General features: G+C 36.6%; 1 pseudogene; it reads left to right on the top strand.

Moving 5' to 3' along the window:
* The first annotated feature begins 2,206 nt into the window (after nt 1–2,206).
* Nucleotides 2,207–16,802, top strand: LOC120175672 (annotated as a pseudogene).
* The last annotated feature ends 17 nt before the right edge of the window (nt 16,803–16,819 follow it).

Raw genomic sequence — 16,819 nt, 5'->3', positions numbered from 1 at the left:
AGGGGTGGGACTGGGAAGTTTGAGGTTTTCAATAAAGGTTGGTTAAGAGGAAATGAATGTGTTCAAAAGAAGAATAAAAAAAGGGCAATTTTAGTGAGCGATTGGATAATCTTTAACATAATCATTAACCAATCAAAACCCCTTTCTGGCCTGCTCACGTAAATCACAATTATATCAAAGAAAATAGTAATATATTGGTTTTGATAAAAAATAAATAAAAACAAATACGTTTTAAAATTCTCAAAATTTTCAAAATTATCAAAAAATTTAAAATTACCTGTCTAAACTTAAGTGGACTGGACTAATACAACCTATTTTAGATTGCCTACGGGCTTAAGTGGAGCCTTGGGCCTAATAATGAAATATTTATTATTATGCTTTTTGTTATAAATTCTAAATTTAATCCTAATAAATTTTAGAGAACAGGGGAATAAGAGTTTTTACGAGAATGAAACGGAATACTTCTAATGGACACTAGATTTTTAAGTAAAGTCATGAGTTTAGGATTAACTGTTATAAGTAGAATGTTCGTAGTTGGTTAACTGTTATAACAATTGTTGAATTATGTTAACTGTAACTTAGTTGTTTCTTTTAAGCATAATAAAATATCTCTTTAATAAACATTATATTAAAATTTTCATAAAAGTACTTAAATAGAGAAATTCTAAACACAAACTCTATACTTAATTAAAAAATATAATAATACTATATGATAATTAGTATATCTACACATGACTATACATAATGTTGTATCAGTTTGAAACTTCAACACAATACAAAATATATCATCATTCATCTTACTAAAAAAAAATTAGCACATAACAATGATCTATTCCATCATCAAAATTTAATAAACAAATTATTATATGATTCAAATATATTTTTGTTCAATATCGTTTGTTTAATAAATTATATATTTATTTACATCTAACTATTTACTTATTTAATAAATAAATAAAAAATAAACAATTTACTTATAATTTATCAAATGTTCCATTCCTTTACGAATTTAAATGAATATTAAAAATTATATATAACTTGGTTATTTATAGACAACTTTAAGTATAATCTTCAAATAAATTTTGAAATCTTAGAATCTTAAAAACCGAATACCTCAGTGAAAAGAAAGAGACTTCCACTGGGCAAAGCCCGGTAAGCACCAGGAGGCTATGGCGGCCGGGCTTGCCGCATGGTAAGCTTGTATAAGTATATTAATAAAATACGAAAATCCAAGCTCTTTAGCGTTGAAAAATAAAAAGCCCAAACACGATGACCTCGTTATTCGAGACGGACTTTCGCACCATCCACCTCATTTGTCCACTCTTCCTTCAATTTCGTGTTTGTTTTGCCCTATTTTTTTAACTTCTCGTACTAAAGTTCTCTTCTACGTACTTTCAGAATCCCACTCGACGGTCAACGCCAGCGCCGACGCCGATTAACTTAGTATTTGGGCGGAAGCTTTTCTCTCCGCCGTCTGTCTCCAGCAAGGCAAAACTATTTGATTTGAGATTTAATTCTATGTTGTATTGATTCCTCACCTTCAATTTCTCTTCGTTTTTGTATTATATACATATAATTTTGATTTTAATATTTTCATAGAATTTAAAACAAGTAACCATTTTGTTATAATTAAAACAATTTCGTTATTATTTTATAAATTGATATTATTTTTTTTACATTTTATAATGAAACTAAAATATTATACTACGGTTCTTATTTATCATATTTATGAAACATTTCACAATTTTAATATTTTTCCTTAGAATTTTAAATAGGTAATTTAAAAAAAATACCGAGTCAATTGGTTGAGGACTCCAAGATAGAAGGCGTAGGAGGGACGAAGATCTGAAAGGTTGAAGTTTCCCAAAAAGTCTTCTGAAGTATTATACGATTCAACTTACGGTCTAACTTCTCCTTGCTCAGTTCTTCCGGTTTCTATTGTAATTCCAACATCTATGAGGGGTATTATCGTACTTTCAAAATTCACCCTTTAAATCTGTAAATTTCGCAATTAATAAATAAAAAAAGGATAAAGAAAATAAAAAAGAGAGAAAATTTACAATTTACAACGCAAAGGCGAGAGATAATACATTTACAAAAGCACTCAGATAAATAAAAAAATAGGGATTTGATAGAATATTTTTCTTTCTTTTTTATTTTCTCTAATTTCTATTGTTTTTTTTCATTCTCTCTGTTTGTTTGGCGCAAAAGGTTTTCTGTTTTACGCAGCTCTCGAAGCTCGTCGTCGATCTGTTATTCACGTCTGTCGATTAATAGCTTTCTCTCACGATTTTCCTCGCCTCCCGATTGTTTTTCTCCCGGTAGATTCTTTTGTCTTGTTAATTTCTTCCTTAATTATAAACATTGTTTCTTTCGTCAATTCCGCGGTGTTCCAAACCCTAGAAACCGTGTGGATTTTCGAATGCTTCTTTTTTTTCTTCTATATTCCTTGTTTTCTTCTTTTTAGTGAAACCCTGCATTGAGTTGGTTGACGTGGTTTCGTGGTGGGTTTTTATTGTTGTGGCGAATTAGGTTAATTTCGGAGGGAGAAGATTTGAGGAGTTGGAAAAGAGGGAAAGAAGTTTTGTGAAGTAGGAGCATCGATATCCCCGAGAAAAAGGAGAGACATCTAGGGTTTGAGAGAAGTTGGAGAATTCGGAGGAAATTGTGGAGACTTCCATGGGCGATGGAGTTGCGTGCATGCCTTTGCAGCAGCATCAACATCAGCATATCATGGAGATGTTTCCAGTTACAGAAAAATCGCTTTGTCCCAACAATGAGCTCACTTCAAAGCCTGTTAATATCAAAGACAACGCAGAGCAGCAGCAGGAACCACAACAGCAGCAGAAGCAACAGGAACCACAGCAGCAGCTGCCGCGAAAGAAGAAAAAACTCGTCAAGGTTAAGAAAGTAGTGGTGGTTAAGAAGAAGGTGTTAGTGGGATCGACAACAGCAGCAACATCAAAGAAGAGTGAATTGGTTGTTAAAGAAAAGAGTGAAGCGGTACTGAAAAACAGTAAAGAGATTGATAGAGGTGAGAATTCTGGGCAGAAGGAGGAAGTGGAAGAAGGTGAATTAGGGACTTTGAAGTGGCCGGAAGAAGGGGAGAATGGGGAGGTTGGGACTGACAAGTCAAAAAGTGGGGAAATTGAGAAGGGAGAGATTGCTAGTGAGAAATGTAGGAAGGAAGAGATTGTTTCTGAGGTAAAAGCGGAGCCAGAGAAAGGGGAAACTGTATCTAAGAAAAAAGGGGAGCTGCTGAATGGAGGGATTGTTACAGGTAAATGGAGAAAAGGGGATGTGGGGAAGGGAGAGATGATTATTGAAAAAGAAAGGAAAGGGGAACCCGAAAAGGGAGAATTTGGGTCATGGCGATGTGCCAAAGATGACCTAGAGAAAGGAGAATTCATTCCTGATAGATGGCATAAGGGGGACTTAATGAAAGATGAGTACAATTACAGTAAATATCGGAAGTATGAGTTCGGAAAGGAAAGAAGCTGGAAATATGAAATGGAACGTACCCCACCTTCTGGAAAGTACTTAGTTGATGATCTTTATCACAGGAAGGAATTCAGTAGAAGCACTGTGCATACCAAAAGTTCTTCCAGACGGGAAACTAGCCTGGAAAAGACTTCTAGAATCAGTTCAAAGATTGTGGATGAAGAAGGCTTGTATAAGAGTGAGTACAGCAATGGTAAGAACCAGGGGCGAGAGTACCCTTCTTCTGGTAATAGGTTGAAGCGGCATGGTACTGATTTACATAGTAGTGACCGCAAGCATTATGGAGATTATGGGGACTATGCAAATTCAAAATGTCGGAAGCTCTCCGATGATTTTGGTCGGTCCCACCCAGAGCTCTATTCACGCCAGAAGTTCTATAGGAATTCTTCTGCATCAAAAATGTCTTCATTGGAGAAGTACTCTTCAAGACATCATGATTCCTATTTGTCATCTAGGGTTGTTTATGATAAGCGTGGGCGTAGTCCGGGACATTCTGAGCGGTCCCCACATGATAGGATCAGGAATTATGATCATAGGGACCGAAGCCCAATTCGACGTGAGAGATCCCCATGGGACAGATCCCCATATGCCTGTGAGAGATCCCCATATACTCTTGACAAATCCCCATATGCTCATGATAGATCCCTGTATACTCATGAGAGATCCCCATATGATCGAAGCTGTCACTATGATCATAGAAACAGAAGTCCTATTAATGCAGCTCGGTCCCCAGAGGATCGAGCTAGATTTCACGATCGCAGAGACCAGACCCCCAGCTATATGGAACAGTCTCCCCATGATCGGAATAAGACCAAAAATCAAAGAGACACAAGTAAAAAAGATGCCTCTAATGAGAAGCGTGGCTCACAATATGGTTCTAAAGGGCAAGAAGATAAATTCAGTCGGAGGGATCATACCGGAAGAGACTCACATTCCTCAGCTAAGGATTCTCAAGATAGGACCAGTGTGCTCAATTTAAATGAATCAGATGAAAAAAATGGTGCGTGCGAGTCCAATAAAGAAGATAAATCCCCAAGTCCCAGTGTAAATCGCCAAGAACCTCCTCTTATTAATGGGCCACCTCCCGAAGAGCTGCAATCAATGGAAGAAGATATGGACATATGTGACACACCACCTCACATTCCTGTGGTGGCCGAGTCAGCTGTTGGTAAATGGATTTATCTTGATGCTTTTGGTATTGAACGTGGGCCTTCAAAATTGTGTGACCTTAAGGAACTTGTGGAAGAAGGGGTTCTTTTCTCCGATCATTTAATCAAGCATTTGGATAATGATAGGTGGGTGACCATTGAAAATGCAGCTTCTCCCTTGTTGACGGTGAGTTTCCCATCCATTGTATCCGACACAGTAACACAACTAGTTTGCCCTCCTGAAGCTCCTGGTAACCTACTGATAGAAACTGGAGATCCCAGGCCATTTGGCACTCACAGTGGTGATGAGACCTTGATGAACTTCCAAGATGACAGTGCAGCTGCAACTTATTCCTTAGAAGATCTTCACATTGATGAAAGGGTTGAAGCTCTGATGGACGGTATTGACATTATCCCTGGCAAGGAGCTTGAAATAGTTGGAGGTATGCGTTTCTGACTATACTTCTTTCACTATTTTTTTTGGTTCCAATGCTATGTTCTCCCCTACTCTGGATCTATGGACCCACACTTTTCTTGCACTTATTTTTTTGCGTGGTTCCCCATACATTTATTTGTGCACACGCCAATTTGCGTACACTTATATGTATTTACGGAATTTAGACACTTACATGATTGTGTGTACTTGAGGAGATTTCTTATTTATTTCCTGTTTTCTGGAATTTTTTCATCACGCAGAAGCTCTGCAAATGACCTTTGATGACGCAGAATGGGAATGGCGGCGAAATTTTGATGGTAAGTATTTCTTGGAGTAGCCTGTCATTCAAATCATACTTTTTATTAACACGTGGCATTCATATTCAAATCTACCTCTTGATCATTTAATTCTTTCCCCCCTTTTATTAACAAGTACAAGCACATTATGGTTGGTTTTATATTCTAATATCTTTGAGGTTGGTTTTCAAGTTTATTTATGACATTGTATTTTTGTTCTTCGAGCTTGTGGTAAAAAATTGTCAGTAGAGGCATCCAATTCTTCTCACCACCCACGATTAATAGGGATTTGTCTTGGCTCATAATTTACTTGCTTGGTTCAGATAGCTGTATAGGGACACTTTTTTAAAAAATTAAAATATATGAAGTTTAGTTAGTTGATACCAATAAGGTAGCAATTTTGTAATGTGGTGTTAGATTATATTGGGCTTGATGAGGATTCAACAGTTCCATAGTTTAATTGATATATTTCAGCATTTTTTGTCTATGCTGTAGTCCTTTGGTTGATCCAGAATTAAGATTTGTCTTAATTATGGCATCTTTGAACTTTCAAGATTTATTTCACTTCTCTGAAGTTTCTTTGGTCTTCTTAGGATATTATGTGCACTTGAGCTGATCTAGATTTACCAAGCAGAATGGGAGGCTGAATTAGGTGAAATGAAATCAGTACAATAGTTTTATCTGAACAATATATATAACATTGAGATGAACACTCAATATGAAGAATAAGCATAACTCTTTGCATTTAGTCACCATCTTGTGATGTAAGTTCATTCCTTATATTTGCTGTTTCAGGTTTCACGTGGCTTTTGAGTTGCACAGGGGATCAACATGATAAGGTAACTAATGAATTATCTAGCTACTCTGACATCAACTCAAAGGATGCTGCAGAGCCCAGAGTTGCTGCAATCTCCGACTGTTCCTTGTGTATTGACTCTAGTGAATGGTTCTCTGGTCGATGGTCATGCAAGGGTGGGGACTGGAAGAGGAATGAGGAAGCTACTCAGGATAGATCTAGAAAAAAACTCGTTCTTAATGATGGTTACCCTTTATGTCATATGCCAAAGTCAGGGTATGAGGACCCTCGCTGGCATATGAAAGATGATCTGTACTATCCTTCTCATAGCAAAAGGCTTGACCTCCCTCCTTGGGCTTTCTCGGTTTCAGAAGAGAGAAATAATGATAAACCATCTGCTATGAGAGGAGTGAAGGGAACCATGCTTCCGGTTGTAAGGATAAATGCATGTGTGGTTCAGGATCAGGGCTCATCTGTATCTGCACCTCGCACAAAAGCTCGAGTGAAAGAGAGACATTCTTCAAGATCTGCCCGGTCGCACTCTACAACTGGCGATATCAAGAAATCATCTGCAGAAAGTAATTCATTATCAAAAGCTGTTAATGACCAACGCTTGAAAGGATCGTGGAAGTTGTTTGCATCCATTAATACTCCTAAAGACCATGTTTGTTCTGTTGATGAGTTGCAGTTACACTTGGGTGAGTGGTTCTACCTTGATGGTGCTGGGCATGAAAGGGGACCTTCATCATTTTCTGAACTTCAGGTTTTGGTAGAGCAAGGAGTTATTCCAAAACATAGCAGCGCATTTCGTAAATATGATCAAGTTTGGGTTCCAATCACCTCGGCTGCTGGGAGTCTTGAAGCCACTGCATGGAATCAGCCTGAGAATGCTGCACCATCTGCTGATTCTTCTGGAACTCTACTTTTAGATTCACAAGGTGTCTCTGTTAGTGATAATAATGCAAGTTCCAGTTCATTTCACAGGCTACATCCCCAATTCATCGGATATACCTGTGGGAAGCTTCATGAATTGGTAATGAAATCGTTTAAGAGTCGGGAATTTGCTGCAGCCATAAATGAGGTTTTAGACCCATGGATTAGTGCAAAACAGCCAAAGAAAGAAATGGACAAGCATATTTATCAGAAAACAGGTATACAATTTTAAATGCTACATGAGTCTAGGTCAGGTTTGGCTGAGAAATATTTTAATTTATAATGAGATGCTAGAGCTTTTCACAAATTTTGTGGGTAGTGTTGAGGCATTTTGCAAAATCTGTCACTTTTTCTAATATATAAAAAATTAGACATTTATTGGTTTAATTTAATATGATAATAATGTTCATGATGCTTTATAGTGAATCTTCTCTTAAAAGCATTATGTAATTTTACTTGGTATAGGCTAGTGCCTTTTTGTCATTTCCCTAGTCTCACTTTTTTGGCACGACATTTTGGCTATTATCGCATACCTGCAGTTGTCAAGGTGCATGTGCTTGTATATATATTCGTGATAACATGTTTAAGTTGACAAGGGTCCTTAGTTTATTCTTGAACTTGATGAATAAGAAATTTGGATGTGGAAATTTTATTTTTTTTCATAATTTGGTAAATATAAGATACATTTGTTTATTCTTTCTTTTTCTTTTTGTATGTATGTTGTTGAATTTTGGCCTGCAATTGCAGATAGTGGAAATCGAGCACGGATTATGATTAATGGAAGCGAAGAAGAGTATGAAATTGAAGATGAGTTGCAGTCAATCCGAAAGGGTGAGCTTGAATTTGAAGATATATGTGGTGATGCAACCTTCCATGACCAAGAGAGTGCTTGTTCCATTAGTGAGATGGGGAGCTGGGGCTTGTTGGATGGTCTTGTGCTGGCACGAGTCTTCCATTTCTTGAGATCTGACATGAAATCCCTTGCCTTTGCTTCTTTGACTTGTAAACACTGGAGAAGTGCTGTCAGGTTTTACAAGGGGATTGCAAGGCAGGTTGACTTGTCGTCTCTTGGTCCTAGTTGCAGTAACTCTATAGTGCAGGAAATCATGGTATGCTTCATGGTTGTCTAAATTACTTGTACAAGGTTTTTTCCCACTTTACATCTCAGGCGTAATATAATTCTTTATTTGCAGAATTGTTATGACAAAGAAAAGATAAATTTCATGATTCTAGTTGGTTGCACAAGCATAAGTCCAAGCACACTTGAAGATGTTCTTCGTGTTTTTCCTAGTTTATCTTATCTAGATATTAGAGGTTGTGGCCAGTTTGAGGAATTGGTGGTCAAATTTCCCAATTTGAAGTGGTTCAAGAGCATAAATTTGCATGCTATGACGATCTTGGATGATTCTGACTCTAAAACAAGGAACCTGAAACAAATTACTGAGAAAACTTCATCTAGCCTTAAAACAGGCCTGGGGAATGCTATAGATGATTTTGGTGAATTAAAGAGCTATTTTGAAAGTGTTGATAGGAGAGACTCTGCAAATCAATTATTTCGCCAAAGTTTATATAGGCGTTCAAAGTTATTTGATGCTAGGAAGTCCTCCTCCATTTTATCCAGGGAAGCTCGTATCAGGAGATGGGCCATTAAAAAATCTGAAAATGGGTACAAGCGAATGGAGGAATTCCTTGCTTCTAGTATACGGGATATCATGAAGGAGAATACATCTGATTTTTTTGTGCCCAAGGTGCTGTGGTCTTGTGCTTTCTTTTGTGTTTTTTTCCTGAATTATGTTTAAAAGTCTAATTTTCTGCTGTCATTTGGTTATCAGGTTGCACAAATTGAGGAAAAAATGAAAAATGGTTATTACATTGGACGTGGTCTGGGTTTTGTTAAAGAGGATATCAGCCGGATGTGCAGAGATGCAATAAAGTAAGTTTTCTAGTTTCCACTTTTCATTCTCCATTTGGTAATCTGTATTGAAGATTATTTCTAAGTTGCAAAGGCTTTGAATCATCCAAGCTGTAGTCATTTGTTAACTTGTTGGGTAATGTGTTAACCAGTTAGATTGTCTGAAGGTTGCCACGTATAATTGTATATCATTTCTTCTTAATGAAATTTAAAATGTGATTTCTTATATGACTAGAACATGTTCTCTCCCTTCATATATATTTTAATATTTTTTATTTATTGAACATGAACTGTTAATTTTGTACCTTCTTTCCCCGTTCTTTATTTTTACTGCCATACATTCAGCATGGTTATATGATAATAAGCTAACTCTTCCTCTTGTTTTTATACCACTTTGTTGGATGCAGAGCAAAGAATTGTGGTGGTGCTCGAGACATGAACCGCATAATTACTTTATTTATCCAGCTTGCCACACGTTTAGAAGAGGGTGCTAAGATTACCTCCTCTTATGAAAGAGATGAATTGCTAAAGTCTTGGAAAGATGACTCATCGACTGGGTTCTCAAGGTACAAGAAGAAACTTGGTAAGGCAGTTTCTGAAAGGAAGTACATGAACAAGAGCAATGGCACTTCATTTCCTAATGGTGTTTTTGATTATGGGGAATATGCATCTGATAGAGAAATTAGAAAGCGGTTGTCCAAACTTAATAGATCTCTTGACTCAGAAAGTGAAACATCTGATGAACTTGATCACTCTTCTGAGGATGAAAAAAGTGAGAGTGAGATTGAGAATACAGCTTCTGATACAGAGAGTGAGTTGGATTTCAAGCCTGAAGGTCGGTCTGTAGAGTCGAGAGGGGATGGATACTTCATGGCTGGAGATAGTTTTGATTCTATGGCTGATGATCGTGAATGGGGTGCTCGCATGACCAAAGCCAGTTTGGTTCCTCCTGTCACTAGGAAATATGATGTCATCGATCAGTATGTTGTCGTAGCTGACGAGGAGGACGTGCGGCGTAAGATGCAGGTATCTTTGCCAGAGGACTATGATGAGAAGCTGAATGCTCAGAAAACTGGCACTGAGGAGTTGGATATGGAACTTCCTGAAGTCAAAGATTATAAACCCAGAAAAGAGCTTGGAGATGAAGTTATAGAGCAAGAAGTTTATGGAATTGATCCTTATACTCACAATCTTTTACTTGATTCAATGCCGGGCGAGTTGGAATGGCCTTTAGAGGATAAGCAATCTTTTATCGAAGATGTTCTCCTTCGAACTCTGAATAAGCAAGTTAGACACTTCACGGGCACTGGGAACACTCCAATGATGTATCTCTTGAAGTCTGTTGTAGAAGAAATTAAAAGAGTTGCAGAGCTGGACTGTGATAAACAAACCATGAAAATGTGTCTAGGCATACTGAAAGCCATTGATGCTCGTCCTGATGATAAATATGTTGCTTACCGAAAGGTATAAATGTGCTTCTTGTCTCTTGTACTATTTTCTGTTCATTATTCTCATATTTATTAACATTATGTTATTTTTCTTGTTCTTTTGTTTTATGATCCAGATATTTACATTAATTTTCTACTGAATATGCTTTATTAGGGTCTGGGTGTTCTTTGCAACAAGGAAGGTGGTTTTAGAGAAGAAGATTTTGTTGTAGAGTTTTTGGGAGAGGTATGGATTTGTATTAGTTTTCAAACAGTTTCATTTAACTAAACCTTATTGCAAATAATATGTTCTTTACTTTTTTTTGAGGTATTTAACTTACAGCTATATAAAAAATACCCTTTTTTATTTTTAGTTCACTAATTATTTTGTGGCTTTTGAATAAAATCTCTTTGATGTCTTTTGTTTTGATGGGTTTTAATTTCTATAGGTTTATCCTGTTTGGAAATGGTTTGAGAAGCAAGATGGTATACGGATATTGCAGAATAACAGCAAGGATCCAGCTCCTGAGTTTTACAATATCTACCTTGAGAGGCCAAAGGTTTCCACTTCAATACGTCTTGTGCTAAATGTTTTTCCGTGGTTAGTTAATTTAATTGCTTTTTTGAAATTGTTTGCTGATTGTCTCTTATTTATCAGGGTGATGCTGCTGGATACGATTTAGTTGTTGTTGATGCCATGCACAAGGCAAATTATGCGAGTCGAATTTGTCATTCTTGTCACCCAAATTGTGAAGCCAAGTAAGTATATTCTGTTGCTCTTTTTGGTCTATGCAGAATTTTAAAGCAATATATCCAGTTATTTTCTCTCTTTCCCATTTCCCCTAGTTCGGGAACTTTTGAACTTGTATAGTGCAGAACAATTCAAACTTTTTTGATATGGAGTATTATGCTCATCAGTGTCATTTTTTTATGCTTTATATTAATAAATTATATACTTGATGTTTGTCACATGTATGACCGTTAGACACATTTAACCTGTTGCCACTGAAATTCAATTGTTTGTACACTGTTTTGAGCTTTTGCACTGAAGGTATGCTTAAATCAGCTTGCACAATGATTTTGGATGCCTAAAAGCTGAAAAGTGATTGATCACATCAAAAAAGTAGCATTGATGTTATACATAATTGGAATTTATTGTGATAGACTGTTTTCTAGTATGAACGTTATCCTCTGGTCTGAAATAACATATCCTTCCCTTTTAGGACAAATTGTAGTTTAAATCTGTCTCTTTAGTATCTCTTTATTCAATAGTTTAGTGATTATGTTGTTCTTTTTTGGTGCATAAACCTTTTTTTCTATTGGCATGACCTTTTCCTACCCTCTGCGTGTAACTTATGATCCTTAACAAACTTAGCCTAGCTACAAATTCGTAGTACCAGACCTTTTCCTACTCTCTAGTTCCTTTCATAGTACCAAGATATTGCTTCCTATATTTTATCTTATCATCTACCTTTTCTTGGATGCAGAGTTACTGCTGTAGATGGTCATTACCAAATTGGAATCTATGCTCTACGTCCAATACGGTATGGCGAGGAGATTACATTTGATTATAACTCCGTTACAGAGGTTTGAATCTTCTGTCCTTCTAGCTTTATTGAACAAGATAATTTATATGTTCTTATAGGTCATGATTGATACTTGTCTTATTAGAGCAAGGAAGAATATGAAGCATCTGTCTGTCTATGTGGTAGTCAAGTTTGCCGTGGCAGCTACTTGAATTTGACCGGTGAAGGTGCATTTCAGAAGGTACACATTCTCATGAGGCTTTTTTTTTGAAGAAACTAAAATGATATTTTCTTTAGAGAAAATAACCCCAGTGATCGAAAATGTCTTATAATATATGATTTTAACTAACTTTTTTTGGATTTGCCAAAATGACCAACAAAATCTTAACGCGAACTCTAATTTTTCAACTCAGTTTCCAGATTCGCAACGCGATTGTAAGATTCGCAACGCGATTTTGAAAAATGTGTTGCGATAGTTAAAATGTGTTGCGAGAGTTTGAAAAACGTGTTGTTGCAACAGTGAAAAAGTGTTGCGATAGTGAAAAATCTAAAATAAGTTTACATTTTAACTATTCCAAAATTCGTGTGAAGTTTGAAACAATAAAGAATGTGTTGCGATAGTGTAAAAAATTCCCAAGCCATTTGTAAGATCTTAGTTTGAAACAATAAAGAATGTGTTGCGATAGTGTAAAAGATTCTCAAGTGTTTGCAATGCTCAATCCCACATAGTATTGAAAACACTATAGGGAATGAGTATTTAAGGCTTGGATTTCCCACTTCCTTGTTGAGTGGAAGAGAACAAGGGGGACTTTCGCGCACCGCCGCCATCTCGTCTCATCTCGGGTCGTGGTCGTGGTAATACGTGTCTTCGACACGTCCGCGCGGATACTATCTTTTTAGAGAAAATTCTTAAGAAATCGCAACGAATTTGGACTAACGTAAATTTGGAAAATCGCATTGCGATTTTGTATTAAATGCGATAGTCAGAATCGCGTTGCGATAGTCAGAATCGCATTGCGATAGTCAGAATCGCGTTGTGATAGTCAGAATCGCGTTGCGATAGTAAAATCGCGTTGCGAATCTTGAAACTGATTTGCGATACTGGAGATTGCGTTGCGATTTTCATATTCGCATTGCGATTTTTCCAAATTCGCGATCGCAACGCGAATTTGGAAAAATCGCAATGCGATAGTCAAAATCGCGTTGCGAATCTGGAAATTGATTTGCGATACTGGAGATCGCGTTGCAATTTAGAGATTGCATTGCGATTTTGTTGGTCATTTTGGCAAATCGAAAAAAAGTTAGTCAAAATCGTATATTATAAGACATTTTCGGTCACTGAGATTATTTTCTCTTTTCTTTATTGGCTGTGAAAACGAAATTATATGTTCCTTATTGCCTACTGTTGAATTAATTCATCTTTTCTCGTTTGAGTTTCGAAAAAGTTATTATAGGAATTTTGTTGTTCATCAGGTACTGAAGGAGTGGCATGGTATATTGGATCGACAACAGCTAATGCTGGAAGCTTGTGAACTAAATTCTGTATCTGAAGAAGATTACCTTGAGCTAGGGAGGGCTGGCCTAAGCGGCTGTTTACTTGGTGGATTGCCTGATTGGTTGGTTGCATACTCAGCTCGAGTGGTATGTTTTTGGTTTTCTGTCATGTCATTTCTTTGCCTCCTTTTTGGAAGTGAAAGTGGGGAAATTCTATTCTCCTAACGTTTCCTTTCTGGTGTAGGTGAGGTTTATAAATTTTGAGAGAACAAAGCTCCCTGAGCAAATTTTAAGGCATAATTTGGAAGAGAAGCGGAAATACTGTATAGATATATCTCTTGATGCAGAGAGGAACGATGCTGAGATTCAGGTATGTTGCTGTCTTTGTGCCTTTGCTCATGTCTACCCATGTTTGTTTGGAGCTTTCTATGCTTACTGTTAAAATTTAAATGCTCATTGTATACTTTCTGCTGAATGAGATAGGCTGAGGGCGTCTATAACCAGAGGCTTCAGAATTTGGCTATAACCCTTGACAAGGTGATTACCCTGTCTCTGAATAACATATGTGGCTGCATGCTTTTCAAATACTCTCCTACATGATAAATTATGGTAGCATGTAATGTGATGGGCCATATAGTAATTTGTACTTCGAAGTGGTGTTTATTACTTTGAAGAGCTAAGCTTTAAAAATATTTAAGTTCAAACTTTTCAGAATTCATGGATTACTCTTGTTTTCGTTTGGTCTAATGGTTGGATGGTAGTCATCTTTATGTTTTGAAATCATTACATTACTATTAGGAAGTGTTTGGTTGGGGGAATGTGAGATTCCCATGGGAATGAAATCCACATTCCCCCGTTTGGTTGGTCGGGAATGTCATTCTTGGTAATCTTACATTACCAATAGTGGATTTTTGGGATATATTATCGGGAATGTCATTACTTCCTTTTCTTAGGTATTGTTGGATTATCGGCGTTTTGGACTAAAATGCTCTTAAAATTTTTTTTCTCAAAAATATCCTTATTCTGTCATTGAATAATAAAATTATACGAATGTTAAATTACAAATTTATCCTTAAACTATTTTAGATTTACAAAAAAATTTATAATTAAAATTTTATATGAAGTTCAGGGGTTAAAATAAAATTTTATCCTCTTATTAAACCTTTTTATATTTTCAATTTTGTAAAAATATTATATAAATTTTATTAATTTAAAATTTTTAAAGAAAATATATAAATATTTTTTAACTTATTAAAAAAACAAATATATAATAAGAACAATTTAGTCAAATATACATTCTAATAATCTTTTATTCTTTTAACAAAACACGGTAATTTTACATTCCTGCTAAACCAACCAAACACAAAATACAACATTCCCAATAATCCTATTTCCTGGTAATCTTTTATTCCCATTGGTAATCTTACATTCCGTGAATCAAATGCACCCTTAATGATATCAAATTTTGTAGAGGCTATTCGTGTATTATCAGAGAATTATATACATGTTGATCATATTATATTACTATCCATATGTTAATTCTGGTGTTGTTTTAGGTGAGGTATGTTATGAGATGCGTGTTTGGTGACCCCAAAGAGGCTCCACCTCCCCTAGAGAGGCTCAGTCCTGAAGAAGCTGTATCCTTTCTCTGGAAAGGCGAGGGGTCACTTGTCGAGGAGCTTCTTCAGTGCATGGCTCCTCATGTGGAAGACGCTATACTCAATGATTTGAGGTCCAAGATTCAAGCCCGTGACTCATCATGGTCTGACAACATTCTTAAAGAACTTCACAGATCTTTGTTATGGTGTGTGCAATGTCCTCATTAAAGGCGTCCCCATGCTGTTTAATTTCAGTAAAGATTTGATCTTCAATCGTTCCTTTGTTTTGAAGGTTGAGGGACGAGGTTCGGAATCTTCCTTGCACATATAAGTACCGGCATGATGCCGCCGCTGACTTGATCCATATTATGCTTACACTAAGTGCTTCATAAGAGTTCGGGTGAGTCCTTTTACTAATATTTTCTGATAAACTCATAAACCTTTTTGTGTATGTGTGAAAGGGGGAGAGGGGGCAGTGAACTGGAGAATGTTATTGTCTTGTTTATCTTTTTGATCTAATCAATCATTTTATGGACAGGAATACAAAGCAGTAACTTCTCCCCCAGTCTACATTAGTCCTCTTGACCTGAGCCCCAAGTACTCCGACAAGTTCACAGGTTTGCGGGAATATTGCAAGACATATGGTGAAAACTATTGTTTGGGGCAGCTGATATTTTGGTATAACCAGACCAGCGTAGATCCAGATAGCAGCCTGTTTAGAGTAAGTAGGGGTTGCTTGTCATTACCTGACATTGGTTGCTTCTATTCCAAGGTTCAGAAGCCATCAAAGCATCTTGTTTATGACCCAAAGACCGTCAAATTTATGCTGTCCTGGATGGTAAGCTTCTTTCATCCATTTGTGATGATGCAAATGCTGTCTTGAATTCTTGGATTTCAAGTATTGAGAATACTCCACAACGCTTTTAAGTTGGCCATTTTGTAAATTACTTGGATGGTTTTTGTGCATCATTGCAGAGTGAGTGAGGTTATGCTGATACTTTCATGCTGCGGATGAGGGCTATCTATTTAATACTGTTTTCGATGACATACCTGAATTTCTAACCTGATTATATTGTGAATTGGATGATCTTTGATTTGCCAGTGTATTTGTTAATTATCCTTTATATCGTGAATAGAAAAGTATCATTCCCACAGTTGACTCGTATGTAGAGGACTGATAGTATTTGACTGGAAAGTTTATTGCCATCTATAGGAACATGCACTGGTTTACAGGAACTCCGTGGCTTCTGTTTTAATATGGTTCATATTGGTGCAGGAGAAGCAACCCCAGAGACCGTGGCCCAAGGACCGAATATGGACATTCAAAACTAGTACGAAAATCTTTGGCAGTCCAATGCTAGATGCAGTCTTAAATAATAGTTCACTGGACAGAGAGATGATGCAATGGTTGAAGCATAGACCAGCAAAATTCCATGCAATGTGGGATCGATGAGACAGTTTGTTGTAGGGGTTTAGTGGGGGGATGTAGTTAGGATTATTATTATTAGCCAATACGTTTGTAAATGTTTTTGGAATGATTCGTCAATTTTAGCTTGGTAGCTACCCTTTCCCCTTTAGAGTGGTAGTTTGGGCAATCATTCCAAAACACCATTTCTTGTGCTTTTTTTTTTCATATCATTCTTGTGTACAGTTTTCATCTTTGTATTTTGTAATTCTTTTCGTTTAGTAGGGCCTTTGTTTTCTTCTTTTAAAGAAAAATGTTCCGTTTGTGTTGCCTGATATATTAACATC

The sequence above is a fragment of the Hibiscus syriacus genome, unplaced genomic scaffold (assembly GCF_006381635.1).
Source record: "Hibiscus syriacus cultivar Baekdansim isolate YM2019G1 unplaced genomic scaffold, ASM638163v2 tig00112206_pilon, whole genome shotgun sequence".
NCBI lineage: Eukaryota > Viridiplantae > Streptophyta > Magnoliopsida > Malvales > Malvaceae > Hibiscus > Hibiscus syriacus.
Note: the sequence above shows the minus strand (reverse complement) of the source record. Positions and strands in the feature narration are given on the sequence as shown.